Below are 16,675 nucleotides of genomic sequence, written 5' to 3' on the forward strand. Positions count from 1 at the left end.
GCAGTTAAATACCGAAATCTGGAAGTTGCTGTCCGAGATGCGATGTTCCTCCAAAGCTTCCCGAAAACAGCATCTCACCGTCTGACTTGCCTTTCAAATACATTGAATTGCTTGAAGTTCCTGTACGGATTAAACGCACCAGAAAAAGTTAGAGCTTGTCTATTCCAGTACCCTTTTAAAGGTGCGGTAAGTCTTAATTGCTGCCAAACAACCTCTCTGGTACTGAAAATTAACAAGTGTGGAGTTTCATTCCTGCATATCTTAATTATTGTTGGAGATTACAAATTTTAAAAATATATAATTTTTCTTTTACTTTTTCTTTCTGTCTCTTTTATCTCTCTTACTTAATCCCTTCTTTATTTACCTCTCTATATCTCTTCCTGTACCTGATTTTACATTGAATTAACTATTCGAACTGACACTTCCTGGTTCAGACTCTGCGCTGCCTATTAACGATTCTTCAATCTGATTGGTTAAGGAGACACAGAACTTGGCATGTTCACACAGATCCCAGATATCCTGTAGAGGGCGCTGTGCTGTTTGGGTTTTTGACTGACAGCAACTTCCAGAGCCCACAGAAAGTCTATGGCCAATGCAAGTCTAAGGCCGTTTGTTCCGGCAAAATCCGGCCCTATATAATGTTTCTGCATGTTTCTAGATTCATCCCAATGAGCCCCTTCCTCTTTCTCCCTGCAGGACTTGTAGAGGTAATTTTTCCTCATTATTTGACTTTGGATTTATTTGTGAATGCGTTTAGGGTCATGCTTGTTTAGTCTGATTAGGGTTATGTATTTATCCTGTGTGCTCAAAATTATTTGTTTAAAGAGATTCTGCTGATCAAGGGTTGGACATCATCATCCAATCTGTTTGCTTTGGTTGCTCTCACATTTCTTTGAATTTAGCCCTTCTGAAGATAAATACCAAACGCCTTGGGGGTAATTTTGACCTTGGATCAAATAGCCGATACCGATTCAACAATCCGTTATACATCACTCCCGATTTTTATTTTCCTTGACTTCAATGGAAACATCATTAGGAGAGGTTTATAACCAATACAGTTCCTTTTACACTCTCGCCAAAAGTCAGACTTACCCCATTAGTCTTAGGTAAATCTGAATCGCAGGTCATGTTCAACTTCATCAGTCTGTGCTTCCTACCGCATCACCCCCCCCCAGGGATGCTCTGACTTCCATTTGTGACTAACAATCACCCAAGTCCAGGAACGATTGTTGAACGTCAATTAGGAAGAGCAACTCTGTTTGATATTTCTCCCCCTGTCTCTAGCCCAGGGATAGTCAGAAGCAAAATGCTGTGGATGCTGGAAATTGGAAATAAAAACAGAAAATGTTGGAAATACTCAGCAGGTCAGGCAGCATCTGTGGAGAGAGAAACAGGGTTAACGTTGCAAGTCGATGACCTTTCGTCAGAACTGGAACTTTCCTGATATGTATGCATCTCTAACCTTTTCCAGTTTTGAGGAAAGGGCATCGACCCAAAACATTAACTCTGCTTCTCTCTCCACAGATGCTGCCTGACCCGCTGAGTATTTCCAGTATTTTCTGCTTTTATCCAAGAATATTCAGAACTGCCACCAATGCTCTGACTGACGAACTGAGATTAGACCAGATTCTGGACACAATTTTCCCCAGTGATTTGGGACGTTTTTTTGGCGTGCGCCGCTATTTTTGGCGTAAGTGTAAAAAAAATTACAATTTCCCCAAGGAATGTGCGCTAGCGTAACTCAGTTCGTTAGGATTTTTTTAGGTTAGTTTTTTTTGCATCATAGTAGGTGTAACCTAATGTCTGTGGCAATTTTTCTCAATGATGTAAGTTTGCCCCCCAAAAAATTCTCCTCGGTCGACATATGTGACCACTCCCGAAAAACCTTCTGGTGAGTTAAGAAAAACTAGCGCGCATTGAAAAATCGGTGCAGAAAGACACCATTGTGTTTCAGCGAAGTTTTGGAGGGAGTCAAGAACCCGAAAAGATGCATAATGGAGATTACATTTTTTTACCTTAGAACGCAGTAAATGGAAATTTGATGGAATTCTGGTTTTCATTTTTTTTCAACCGACATGCCACCACCAAACATCTGCAAACAGGGGCTCGAGGGTCGGAGCGTCAGCTGGCAGAATTGGTCTCACGCCTGGACATGGACTTGGGGCTCAGCTGCAAAGGAAGCTCGGGGAGGTGGGGTGGGTGGGAGGTGGGAGAGGTGTGCATACTGAAGGCATCAGAAGCCTGCACTACCCATCAAATCAAGCCCAGTGGATGGGGGCTGTAGAAGGCACATGGAAGGCATCAGAAGCCTACACTATGCATCAAATGTAGCCCAGGGGGTTGGGGAGGGGGTGGGTGGGGGGTTCACTGCACCTGCTCAGACCTGGGTGCGGTCCATACTTACCTTGTGGGAAGAGAGAACAAAGAAGCTTGTCCTGCCTGCCTGCCTGCCGTTTTGAGCTTCTTGCAAAGGTAATATTTAAACATGGGGGCAATACCGACAATGCCATACCTTGTGCAAGTCTTTTGCATGATGTTGCTGTGGAGGAGACAATTAATTTGACGTCATCGCATGAGCAACCACAGAGCCCGTAGGCTGATGAGCAGGAGGACTTACCCACGTCGTGTATATCAAGACAGGCGTTTGTACCTGCACCTGAGTGATGCAGATTGTGTCAGAAGGCTACCTTTCTGCAACAAAGTTGTAACAGATCTGTGAGTTAGTAAAAGCAGAACTGCAACCTAGAAGTGTCAGGAGGAATGCTTTGTCAGTTGAAGTGAAGGTTACAGCTGCACTTTCATTCTATGCATCTGGATCGTTCCAAGCTGCAACTGGGGATGTGTGCGCCATTTCTCAACATGCAACACCTGTTGAATACAGCAGGTGACTGCTGCACTATATGCCCGGAGGAATGACTACATAAAGTTCCTCATGACCGCCCAGGCAATGCGTGACAGGGCTGTGGGCTTCTCCAGGATTACTTCCCAAAGGTACAGAGCTGCATTGATTGTACCCACATCGCCTTGCGAGCACCTTTGAAGAATTCCGAGATGTACAGGAACAGAAAAGGCTTCCACTCCATTAATGTGCAGCTCGCGTGTGATGACGTGCATTGCATCAGGTCAAGTGATTCAAGTTACCCTGGGAGCACCCATGATGCGTTCATCCTACGCGAGAGTGTTATATCTGCCATGTTTCAGCAGCAGCCAGAAGGGCAGAGCTGGCTACTGGGGGACAAAGGGTATGGCCTCACCACCTGGCTCATGACGCCTCTACGCGTAACCCGGATAGAAGCTGACTGGGAATACAACATGTCGCACATTGCGACACGCAGCATCATAGAGAGGACCATTGGCATCTTGAAACAGCGTTTCCGATGCTTGGACCATTCTGGAGGCTACTTACAATACTCCCCTTAGATTGTCAGTCAGTTCACTGTTGTGTGCTGCATGCTGCATAACTTAGTCATCATGAGGCAGCAGAACCTGGTAGTGGAAGACCCACCGGAGGCGAGAGTGGCTGATAATAATGATGAGGAAGATGCAGGTGACAAGGAGGAGGAGGACGAGGACGAGGAAACCATGCAACTACCTGAACCCGGAGCACGACGGCAGAGGAGGGCGGGCCGTCGTGCCCCTTTAATGATTGCTCGAACCTTGCGCCAGCAACTCATCTATGAATGGTTTGCTGCCTGAAGGCTCAGCGGCAATTATTCCACATGGACCATGTTTACTGTTTGAATCTGTTCTGTAATGTTGTGTTGTGTTAATCGAACAAATGATGGAAATGATTCTTGTTCACTTCAAAAAGTTGTGTTAATAATCGAACAAATAATGGAAATGATTCAGTTATAATTTAAAATATATTTTATTCAAAAGTTTAACAAACATTTGTTTGTATTTAACTTTAATAAACATATTCTTGTATCAAACTTTAAAGTTTTCACTTAAGATCACTTACAAACTCTAACATCACTTACTAACTTTAACATCACTTACTAACTTTTACTAACTCGTAAATTTACATAACTTACAAAAAACTTTTAATTTGAGAACAGTTACAACAGTAACAACAATAATAATAATAACAACAACAACAACAACTGCAGCAGGAAAGAAAGGCTGCACCCATCTCTCCTCCACCTTATTCTAAGCCTGCCCGCTGCATTTGGTCTTGTTGACTCCACCCGATAATGTGGAAGGCCCGGCTTGGGTCTCTTCAGAGGCTGGTGTGGGAATTGGAGTAGGAGTGGCAGTTGATTCTGTCAATGTGCGCTGGGTCTGGGCGTGTTCCCTTATTGCAGCAGCTAACTCTGACATTCCCTCCCTCGTGCCCTAACAGTGCCTCAACTAACTACCTCCAACATTCCCTCCCTCATGTTCGCCGTCAGTGTCTCACCTACCTGTGACATGTCCTCCCTCATGTTGAGCAAAAGTGTGTCAACTACCTGCAACATTCTCTCCCTCATGGTCACTGACAGTGTTTGAACTATCTACAACATTCCCTCCCTCATGTTCACTGAGCGCATCAGCTAGCTGCGACATTCCCTCTCTCATGTGCACCGACATTGTTTCTGCTGATTGAGATATTCCCTCCCTTATGTTCCCGGACAGCATTCCCATTTCTTGTGAGAGTATTGTTACTTCTCCCGATAGTCCCATACCTCATTATCCACCCCACTGATAGTGTCCAGGAGTTATCAGGTAAGGTCAATGTTCTCTGCACTCGTTGCCATCATGTGAACCACATCTGTTAGATCTTAGGAGAGCGCTGTCACGCTCTCCTTCCCCCATCTCCCCCTGGGTGTGGCTCGCAGCATCCCAGTTGGACCTGCAGCCTCGGATGGTGGGCCCTGGGTGTGCCTCGCTGCATCCCACTGGAATCCCCAGCCTCAGATGGTGGGAAACTATGAAATGTCTCAACTGTCAAACCACTACTCAAGGAAGGGTCTACCACCTCAATGGGCGGCACCTGCACCTCCTCCAAGTGAGTACAACAGTGGGGGCTTCATCCATCCCCTCCCTCTCCCCCCCCTGCCCTCCCCCTCCCCCCCCCCCCATGCCCTTGGTATGGAACGTGGGATTGGAAGATGTTCTCCTCTTCAGGCTCATATGAATCTTCTGCATCATCAGGGTTGGCCTCAAGTTCTGCAAAATATAACATAACAGACAAATGGTTAGCAGCAGAGGAGGGGGCTGGGTGGGTGGCATGAGAAGGCTCACACAGCGCAGGCAGCAGGCTGACTTGAAGGACCACGATGAATGATAGCACATTGCATCAACCGAAGCGTAGCTGATGGAGACATCCCCATGAACCGAAGCATGGCTAGCCCGTGCAGTACTTAACATTTAGCAAAGCCAGACTGCGGAATTTGCAGGACTTATCCTCTCCCTCGAGTGTGGGCCCAGCTTATGCAGTGGTGGTTATTTTTCTCCAGGCAGGACCCATCAAAGCAGCGACCCTCACTTCCAAGGGCGTCAGTGGGTGCAGATTTGCCGGGCCTCTTGCTGTTCGAATTCTTTCCCTTTTATTATGTGCCACTTTCCTCTACAAAGATGAAAATATAACTTTTTAGAGAGGGTGTCTTTCTGCTGGGTGGGACTTATACAGATGGTCACATTTACAATTGCAATTCCATTGAATAAATGAAAATATTACTAACTACTTGACTAATGTCCTGCCACTTCTTTTTGCACCTCGGGGTGGTCGCCATTGCACAGTAATCTTCTGCAAGTTGATTCCAACGTTTCTTCATTTCTTTGGGTGGAACTTTCATGTGACTTCTGCTGGTGTCCAGCTTGTGCCATCTGGCCTCAATCACAGTAACTAGTGCCTCCACTTCACCCTGTAAGAAATTCTTGGTCCTAGCACCACGTTGCATCTTGTATTGCAGCTCTGATTTTTCCACTGAGAATTAAAATTCTCACACACAACTGGCTCTTTAAAACTGGCCGATTGCAGACCGGGAGCTGTACTGCGCATGCGTGCCCATAGGAATCATGTCCTTTTTTTCCCCTCGCAGGTGGGGGAAGCGTGATTTTTTTTAGCGCAGACATTTGGCCCCACCCCCCAAGGCTACAGGATAGGCTGCGCAGCGCCAATTTTTTAAAAAAAGAGCGGGAAAACTTGGTTTATTTATTTTTGGAGCAGTTGTGGCCTAGAAAAATGGGCGTAACTCTGGCAATACGCCAAAAAACAGCTTTGGGCAAAATTGAGCCCATAAAATCTGGGATCTTGCTTACCGGTATGGCGGCCGGGGTGCGGAAGGAGCAGCGTGGAGGCTTGGCCTAGCAGGCTGAGCGCCCCCCGGCCTGCGAGCACCATCGTGGAGGCATACCACTCCAGGGAGCAGCGCGTGCTGGAGCAAACGAGCAACAGCAGTGAAAAGGGACATCACCAAGGTGCAGGTCAGTGATTGGAGCGTGGGCAGGTACAGCAGGAGTGGTGAGCTGGGGCGAAGGAGCGGCGAGAGATTGTAGAGGGATGTGATCGGGGCCCAGGAGAGGCGCGAGTTCGGGGTCCAGGAAAGGTGAGGGCCCAGGGGAAGCACGGGCCAGCCCACACTGCGATATGTGTGCGCACCAGGTCCATGCAGCAGAGCAGGTCTCCAGTCGTCTTGGGTAATCCTTGCCACTGGACCAAGATCTAGCTCTGTCAAGCCCGTGTGGTGGCTGGTGTGCAACGGCCACAACACATTAAAAAAATCCACACACAGACATCTTCCACCCTTCAAGATTTAGTTCAGGACCTGGAATTTATGGTCCTTCATTGAAACACCTGTGAACATCTTGATGTGGAAGCAAGTCATCCTCGATTTGAGGGACTGCAAATGATGATGATGATGTATTACAACAGTCAATGAATTTACAATAATGAGCTTTTCATTATAGTTTCTGTAAATAAACATTTTTTCACATTTTATTAAGTTTAGTTTGTGAGTAGTATATCAAAGGGAAGGTTGGTTTACAATTTATAACAACAGCAACAGCTTGCATTTATCTAACTATTTTAATGTCGAAAAGCATTCCCAAGGTGCTTCACACAGGCATAACCAGACTAAAATAGACGCTGCAACAAAGAAAGAGATATTAGGAAGAATGATCAGCACCTTCATCAAAGAGGTGGATTTTAAAGAGGGTTTTAAAGGTGGGTAGAGAGATGGTGAGGCGGAGAGGTTTAGGGAGAGAATTTCCGTGCGTGGGGCTCAGGCAGCTGAAGGCACAGCTGCCAGTGGTGGGGCAAAGGGTGGGATGCACAAGAGGCCAGAGTTAGAGGAAATGAGAGTCCTGAGGAAGGGTGGTTGTAAAACTGGGAGAGGTTCCAGAGACAGGGAGGTATGAGGCCATGAAGGAATTTAAACACGAGGATGAGAATTTGTCTATTGGCCCCCTATCCTTTACGCTGATCCAAAGTGGTTGTTCTGTGTATGAATGGGCTATGTATTTAATAATGGAAGTTAGTTGTCATTGGTGCATGGTACATGATGTGAAATTATGACTAAAGTCTGAAGCTAAAAATATCGTGGACCGAGATGTTAAGTATCGAATAACTCCATGAGGCTAAGTATGGTGAGCTAGTTCAGGCATGGCCTTATTCCAGTTAATTTATTCTCAATGTGAGGATTCAACATGGCTGCCAACATTATATACATGGCTTGCACGTGTCTGCCAGTGACCATTAGGACTCCGACAGTCGCGCCCCTGGTGGCAGTTAAAACCCAGTTAACATACATAACATCATTCCCCCCAAAGTCCTTGGTACAGGTTGTATTTACAAGTTGAGAGGGTCCAGGGCCTTCCGCTCCTTGGTCGATCTTCTCAGTTCAAACCCAAGCTTGGGTGAATTAGTAGGACCATTGCTGCATTACGGAGCAGTCAGTCTGACAGGACTGTCGGGGATGGTAGGTTCGTCTTCAAGAGTCAGCTGATGTGTTGGTTGGTCGATGATGATGTCATCTTCAATTTGTTCTGGGTTGTCTGTGAATCGCAGTTTGGTTTGGTCGATGTGCCTCTTGCACGTTTGGCCATTTAACAGTTTGACTACAAACACCCTGTTCCCCTTCTTGGCCAAAACCATGCCAGCAACCCACTTTGGACCATGACCATAATTCAGGACAAACACAGGGTCATGAACAGCTATGTCATGTGATATGGCCGTGCGATCGTGGTATCATTGCTGCTGTTGCCTTCTGGTTTCGACATGATCATTGAGATGTACAAGGGAAAGCATGCTTTTGAGGCCTCTCTTCATTAACAGTTCGGCAGGAGGGACCCCGGTGAGAGAGTGGGGTCTCGTCCGGTAACTGAGCAGAATGCGGGACAAGCGGGTCTGTAGGGGGCTGTAAGTCACACGTTTTAGGTTCTGCTTAACAGTTTGGACAGCCTGCTCCGTTTGATCATTAGACACAGGTTTGAAAGGGGCAGACCTGATATGCTTGATGCCATTACGGGTCATTAACTCGTGGAACTCCGAACTGGTGAAACACAGTCCATTGTCACCGATAAGGACATCGGGCAGACCATGGGTGGAGAACATGGCCCGGAGGCTTTCAATAGTGGCTATGGACGTGCTGGATGACATGATTACGCATTCAATCCATTTGGAGGAAGCGTCCACTACCACTAAAAAGGGGGCCGGCAACTTCTATGTGGATCCTTGACCACGGTTTGGATGGCCATGACCGCAGATTCAGCGGCGCCTCCACAGGTGCGTTACTCAGTTTTATGCAAGTGTTGCACTGATACACGCAAGACTCCAAGTCCGAGTCAATGCCGGGCCACCAAAAGTGAGACCTGGCAATGGCCTTCATCATGACAATGCCTGGGTGGGTACTGTGTGAATCTCGCACAAAAGTTTCCTTGCCTTTTTTTGGCATAACAACACAATTATCCCATAACAGACAATCAGACTGAATAGATAATTCATCTTTGCGGCGGCTATAAGGCTTAATTTCATCCTGCATTTCCCTGGGAATGGCAGACCAATTTCCATTTAGGACACAGCTTTTTACGCTTGACAGTACAGGATCCTGGCTGGTCCAGGTCCTAATTTGGCGAGCCGTGATGGGTGACCCCTCGCTCTCGAAGGCATCCATGACCAGCAGCAAGTCTGCGGGTTGCGGCATTTCCACCCCAGTTGTGGACAATGGTAGCCGGCTAAGCTCATCAGCACAGTTTTCAGTGCCTGGTCTGTGGCAGATGACATGATCATAAGCAGATAATGTCAGTGCCCATCTTTGGCTGCGGGACGAGGCATTGGTGTTTATACCTTTGCTCTCAGAAAACAATGAAATGAGCGGCTTGTGGTCTATTTCAAGCTCAAACTGAAGCCCAAACAGGTATTGGTGCATTTTCCTAACCCCATATACGCATGCTAAAGCCTCTTTCTCTACCATACTCCAGGCTCTTTCAGCCTTAGACAGACTTCTGGATGCGTATACAACTGGTTGGAGTTTGCCTGATACATTGGCTTGCTGGAGCACACAACCGACCCCATAAGATGAGGCGTCGCAGGCCAGCACTAACCGCTTACATGGGTCATACTGTACCTATAGTGTCTCTGCACCTTGTTACAAACTCACATGAGGCATGGATATATCAGACACGGTCACTCTGTGACCTTCACTTTATTTCCAGGACTGAAGAGTGTTGATTCTGGGTGGGACCTCCCCTTTTATACCTGGAAGCCCAGGTGAGGAGCTCACACCCTGTGGTCAGGGTGTGCATTACAAGGGTACAGGTACAGTATGCATGAGTTACAGTTACATACTTATAGTCAGTGCAAGATGGTGACATACATGATATCACCTCCCCCCTTAGGTTTTTTAGTTTCAGAGGTAAGAGTCTATCGGGTGGTCGGCGCTCTCTCGTGCAGCGCCGCAGTTGTGGCTCTGGTGGCTGAGCCTCAGCACGCATCTCTGTCACTTGAGGTGATTCCGGCCTGTCCGGGCCGGCCGCAAGGACTGTGCATGCTGAGGGCTGTCTTTGTTGCTCATGCGCTGGCAGTGGTGTGGGTGCTATCTCATCATGCTCTTCTTCCGGTTCCTCCATGTCTGCACTGAACCTTGTCTTTATTTGGTCCAAGTTTTTGCGGCATATCTGCCCATTGTTTAGTTTGACCACCATGATCCTGTTACCTTCTTTGCCAATTACGGTGCCCTCAAGCCATTTGGGTCCCAAAGCATGGTTAAGAACAAATACCAGGTCATCTATTTCTATACACCTCCCCGTTGAACCTCGATCATGGAGCTCGGTTTGGGACTGGCGCTTGTCTGCAACAATGTCTGCCAGGGCTGGGTGAATGAGGGACAGCCGCGTCTTGACCGTGCGTTTCATGAGGAGTTCCGCTGGCGAGACTCCCATGAGCGAGTGCGGCCGGGACCTGTAGGCCAGCAGGAGGCACAATAGGCGATACTGAAGGGAGGGTCCTTGGCTGCCCTGCTTTATGACTTGGACCGCCCGTTCCGCCTGGCTATTGGAGCCCGGCTTGAACGGCGCTGTCCGGACATGCTTGATTCCATTGCCCGACATAAACTCCTAGAATTCATGGCTGGTAAAACACAGGCCATTATCGCTGACCAGGATGTCCGGCAAGCTGTGGGTCACGAAAACCATACGCAGACTCTCCACAGTGATGGATGTCGTGCACGAGTTCAATATGATGCACTCGATCCACTTTGAGTATGCATCGACAACGATCAGGAACATTTTTCCCGCGAACGGGCCTGCATAGTCCACGTGAATGCGTGACCATGGCCTGGTGGGCCAGGGCCACGGGCTGAGTGGGGCCTCCCTGGGGGCATTGCCCAGATGGGCACACGTCGTGCACCTGCGAACCCAGTGTTCCAGGTCTGAGTCAATCCCCGGCCACCACATGTGTGATCGGGCAATGGCCTTCATTAACACGATGCCAGGGTGCGCGCTGTGGAATTCCCTGATGAACGCTTCCCTTCCTTTCTGGGGCATGACTACATGACTGCCCCATAACAGGCAGTCGGCTTGGACAGAGAATTCATCCAGACGTCTCTGAAACGGCCTGACTTCTTCGGGGCACGCCCTGTGTGCGGGCGCCCAGTCCCCAGTCAGGGCAAATTTCTTTATCATGGATAGAAGGGGGTCCCTGTTGGTCCAGAGTTTGATCTGGCGGGCTGTGATGGGAGAGCCCACAGTGTTAAAAGCCTCAATGGCCATGACCATCTCGGCGCTCTGCTCTGACGCCCCCTTGGTGGTGGTCAGTGGGAGCCTGCTGAGTGTGTCAGCGCAATTTTTGGTGCCTGGCCGGTGCCGTATGGTGTAGTCATACGCAGCCAGCATGAGGGCCCTTCGCTGTATGCGAGCTGACGCATTAGCGTTGGCAGCCTTGCTGTCAGACAACAGGGATGTTAACGTCTTGTGGTCCGTCTCTAGCTTGAACCGTCTACCGAAAAGGTACTGGTGCATCTTTTTCACACCATACACACACGCGAGTGCCTCCTTCTCGACCATGCCGTATCCACACTCTGCCTGGGAGAGCGACCTGGAGGCGTAAGCCACCAGTTGGAGTCGGCCGTCAACGTTACCCTGCTGCAAAACACACCCAACCCCGTAGGATGACACATCGCACGTTAAAACCAGTTTTTTACAGGGGTCATACAAAGTCAGCAGTTTGTTGGAACACAGCAGATTCCTTGCCTTATTGAAAGCCTGTTCTTGACAATCCCCCCAAGACCATTCACAACCTTTATGGAGGAGCATGTGTAACGGCTCCAACAATGTGCTTAAGTTCGGCAGGAAGTTCCCAAAATAGTTCAAGAGTCCCAGGAATGATCGCAACTCCGACGTGTTGCCGGGCCTGGGCGCCTGGCGAATCGCCTCAGTTTTTGATTCAGGGGGCCGGATCCCATCTGCGGCAACCCTCCTGCCCAAAAACTCGACCTCTGGGGCCAAAAACACACACTTGGCCTTTTTCAGCCGCAGGCCTACCCGTTCCAATCCACGTAGCACCTCCTCCAGGTTGCGGAGGTGTTCCTCAGTATCTCGACCCGTTATAAGGATGTCGTCTTGGAACATGATCGTTCCAGGGATAGACTTGAGCAAGCTTTCCATGTTTCCCTGAAAGATAGCCGCTGCCGAACGAATGCCAAACGGGCACCTAATGTAAACAAATAATTCTTTGTGTGTCATGATGGTGGTCAGAAAATTGGATTCTTCATCCAGTTCCTGAGTCATGTAGGCCGAAGTGAGGTCCAGCTTCATGAACAGCTTACCACCTGTCAGCGTGGCAAAAAGGTCCTCTGCTCTCGGGAGCGGGTATTGGTCTTGCAGCGACATTCGGTTGATGATGGCTTTGTAGTCGCCACAAATCCTGACCGAGCCATCTGCTTTGAGGACGGAAACAATGGGACTTGCCCAGTCGCTGAATTCAATGGGCGAAATTATGCCCTCTCTGAGCAGCCTGTCCAGTTCACTTTCAATTTTTTCACGCATCACGTACGGCACCGCTCTAGCTTTGTGGTGCACTGGTCTGGCGTCGTGAGTGATGTGTATCACTACTTTGGTGCCCTTGAACGTTCCGACACCGGGTTGAAAGAGTGACTCGAATTTTTGCAATACCTGCGAGTATGAACTTCGCTTCACAGATGAAATGGCATGCACATCTCCCCCATTTCCAATTCATCTCAGCTAGCCAACTCCTCCCCAAGAGCGCGGGGCCATTTACTGGAACAATCCAGAGTGGCAGCCGGTTCTGTGATCCATTATGTGTTACCACCAAGTTTGCACTGCCCTGCACTGGGATGATCTCTTTGGTGTACGTACGTAGCTACGTCTCAATGCGTTCCAATTTGGGCCTGCTAGCTTTGTGTGGCCATAGTCTTCCAAATTGTTGGGCGTCCATGAGGGACTGGCTAGCTCCTGTATCCAGCTCCATGTGCACCGGGATGCCATTCAGTAAGACTTTCATCATCATGGGTGGCGTTTTGGTGTATGAGCTATGGACGTCGGCCACATGAACTCTCTGAACTTCAGCATCCAAGGTTGTTCCCCAGGTCTCATCCTGCATTTCAGACCCCTCATCTGGTTCGTCTGTCTCGCAGACTAGCCTTTTTGCACATCCTGGCCAGGTGTTCCTTGACATTACAAATCCTACAGGTGTAAAGTTGGAACCTGCAGATTTTTGCAGTGTGTCTGCCCCCACATCTCCAACATGAGCTGAGATTGCTGTGAACAAAAGGACTATTCCCAGGCATTCCTCTCTGATGGCCCGTTTGGCTGTTTCTAAGCCTTCTGATTGGGTGTTAATTGTCCCATCACAGGATGTATTGTTCCTCGTGATGGCGTGAATTACCGACCCCCTTTCCATTGTTCCTGTTGCCAGGAGCTTGTTGCTGCCTGGCTGGTGTCGAATTGCCCTTGCTTGCCTGCCTAGACAGTGTCAAATTGCCCTTGCCTGCCTGTGGAGTTCTGTGTCATTTTTATAACATTGATTCCCTGGTTAAACGCAACTTTAAAACCAATGGAAAGGGGATCGGTAATTCACGCCATCACGAGGAATAATACATCCTGTGATGGGACAATTAACACCCAATCAGAAGGCTTAGAAACAGCCAAAAGGGCCATCAGAGAGGAATGCCTGGGAATAGTCCTTTTGTTAACAGCAATCTCAGCTCATGTTGGAGATGTGGGGGCAGACACACTGCAAAAATCTGCAGGTTCTAACTTTACACCTGTAGGATTTATAATGTCAAGGAACACCTGGCCAGGATGTACAAAAAGGCTAGTCTGTGAGACAGACGAACCAGACGAGGGGTCTGAAATGCAGGATGAGGCCTGGGGAACAACCATGGATGCTGAAGTTCAGAGAGTTCATGTGGCCGACGTCCACAGCTCATACACCAAAACGCCACCCATGATGATGAAAGTCTGTAGATTAGCTTGGTCTCCTGTTACCCCGCCATAAAGGTCTGAGCTATCAACGCCATCCCTTCTAAAGTCAAATCCTTTGTCTTTATGAGCTTCCTGAAAATGCTGGCTTGATTAATGCCCTCGATGAAAAATTCCCTTAACATCTTCCCCCTGCAGGCATCGGAAAACTTACAGAGACTGGCCAAACACCGCAGTTCCTCTACGAAGTCCGAGATGTTTTGACCCTCCCGACGCCGGTGAGAGTAGAACCGGTGCCGGGCCATGTGTACGCTACTTGCTGGCTTGAGATGCTCACTGATCAGCTGGCTGAGCTCTTCGAAGGACTTGTCCACTGGCTTTTGGGGTGCGAGCAGGTCTTTCATCAGCGCATACGTCTGTGGACCACAGCTGGTCAGTAGATGCGTCCTCCGCTTGTCAGCCGCTGCCTCTTTCAGCCAGGCCTTTGTGATGAAGCTCTGCTGGAGTCTTTCCACAAAGTCATCCCAGTTCTCACCCACACAGTAACGTTCCTCTGTGCCACCGGTGGTCATCCGCGTGGTTCGGTGATTCCCGATTCTTGTCACCAGATGTAGTGTCTCTGCACCTTGTTACAAACTCACATGAGGCATAGAAACATAGAAACATAGAAACATAGAAAATAGGTGCAGGAGTAGGCCATTCGGCCCTTCGAGCCTGCACCACCATTCAATGAGCTCATGGCTGAACATGCAACTTCAGTACCACATTCCTGCTTTCTCGCCATACCCCTTGATCCCCCTAGTAGTAAGGACTACATCGAACTCCTTCTTGAATATATTTAGTGAATTGGCCTCAACAGCTTTCTGTGGTAGAGAATTCCACAGGTTCACCACTCTCTGGGTGAAGAAGTTTCTCCTCATCTCGGTCCTAAATGACTTACCCCTTATCCTTAGACTGTGACCACTGATTCTGGACTTCCCCAACATTGGGAACATTCTTCCTGCATCTAACCTGTCTAAACCCGTCAGAATTTTAAACGTTTCTATGAGATCCCCTTTCATTCTTCTGAACTCCAGTGAATACAAGCCCAGTTGATCCAGTCTTTCTTGATATGTCAGTTCCGCCATCCCAGGAATCAGTCCGGTGAACCTTCGCTGCACTCCCTCAATAGCAAGAACGTCCTTCCTCAAGTTAGGAGACCAAAACTGTACACAATACTCGAGGTGTGGCCTCACCAAGGCCTTGTACAACTGTAGTAACACCTCCCTGCCCCTATACGCAAATCCCCTCGCTATGAAGGCCAACATGCCATTTGCTTTCTTAACTGCCTGCTGTACCTGCATGCCAACCTTCAATGTCTGATGTACCATGACACCCAGATCTCATTGCACCTCCCATTTTCCTAATCTGTCACCATTCAGATAATAGTCTGTCTCTCTGTTTTTACCACCAAAGTGGATAACCTCACATTTATCCACATTATACTTCATCTGCCTTGCATTTGCCCACTCACCTAACCTATCCAAGTCACTCTGCAGCCTCATAGCATCCTCCTCACAGCTCATACTGCCACCCAACTTAGTGTCATCCGCAAATTTGGAGATACTACATTTAATCCCCTCATCTAAGTCATTAATGTACAATGTAAACAGCTGGGGTCTCAGCACAGAACCTTGCGGTACCCCACTAGTCACTGCCTGCCATTCTGAAAAGTACCCATTTACTCCTACTCTTTGCTTCCTGTCTGCCAACCAGTTCTCAATCCACGTAAGCACACTACCCCCAATCCTATGTGCTTTAACTTTGCACATTAATCTCTTGTGTGGGACCTTGTCAAAAGCCTTCTGAAAGTCCAAATACACCTCATCAACTGATTCTCCCTTATCCACTCTACTGGAAACATCCTCAAAAAATTCCAGAAAATTTGTCAAGCATGATTTCCCTTTCACAAATCCATGCTGACTTGGACCTATCATGTCACCTCTTTCCAAATGCGCTGCTATGACATCCTTAATAATTGATTCCATCATTTTACCCACTACCGATGTCAGGCTGACCGGTCTATAATTCCCTGTTTCCTCTCTCCCTCCTTTTTTAAAAAGTGGGGTTACATTGGCTACCCTCCACTCCATAGGAACTGATCCAGAGTCAATGGAATGTTGGAAAATGACTGTCAATGCATCTGCTATTTCCAAGGCCACCTCCTTAAATACTCTGGGATGCAGACCATCAGGCCCTGGGGATTTATCGGCCTTCAGTCCCATCAATTTCCCCAACACAATTTCCCGACTAATAAGGATTTCCCTCAGTTCCTCCTTCTTACTGGACCCTCTGACCCCTTTTATATCCGGAAGGTTGTTTGTGTCCTCCTGAGTGAATACCGAACCAAAGTATTTGTTCAATTGGTCTGTCATTTCTTTGTTCCCAGTTATGACTTCCCCTGATTCTGAATGCAGAGCACCTACGTTTGTCTTTACTAATCTTTTTCTCTTTACATATCTACAGAAGCTTTTGCAGTCCATTTTAATGTTCCCTGCAAGCTTCCTCTCGTACTCTATTTTCCCTGCCCTTATCAAACCCTTCGTCCTCCTCTGCTGAGTTCTAAATTTCTCCCAGTCCCCGGGATCGCTGCTATTTCTGGCCAATTTGTATGCCACTTCCTTGGCTTTAATACTATCCCTGATTTCCCTTGATAGCCACGGTTGAGCCACCTTCCCTTTTTTATTTTTACGCCAGACAAGGATGTACAATTGTTGTAGTTCATCCATGCGGTCTCTAAATGTCTGCCATTGCCCATCCACTGTCAACCCCTTAA

General features: G+C 48.1%; 1 protein-coding gene across 1 annotated transcript in view; it reads left to right on the forward strand.

The window, feature by feature from the left end:
• The window catches only part of hao1 (hydroxyacid oxidase (glycolate oxidase) 1), a 116,751-nt gene that overhangs the window by 16,586 nt on the left and 83,490 nt on the right, over positions 1 to 16,675 (forward strand). The window lies entirely within an intron of this gene.

This window comes from Pristiophorus japonicus, chromosome 9, assembly GCF_044704955.1.
Source record: "Pristiophorus japonicus isolate sPriJap1 chromosome 9, sPriJap1.hap1, whole genome shotgun sequence".
In the NCBI taxonomy this organism is placed as follows: Eukaryota; Metazoa; Chordata; class Chondrichthyes; family Pristiophoridae; genus Pristiophorus; species Pristiophorus japonicus.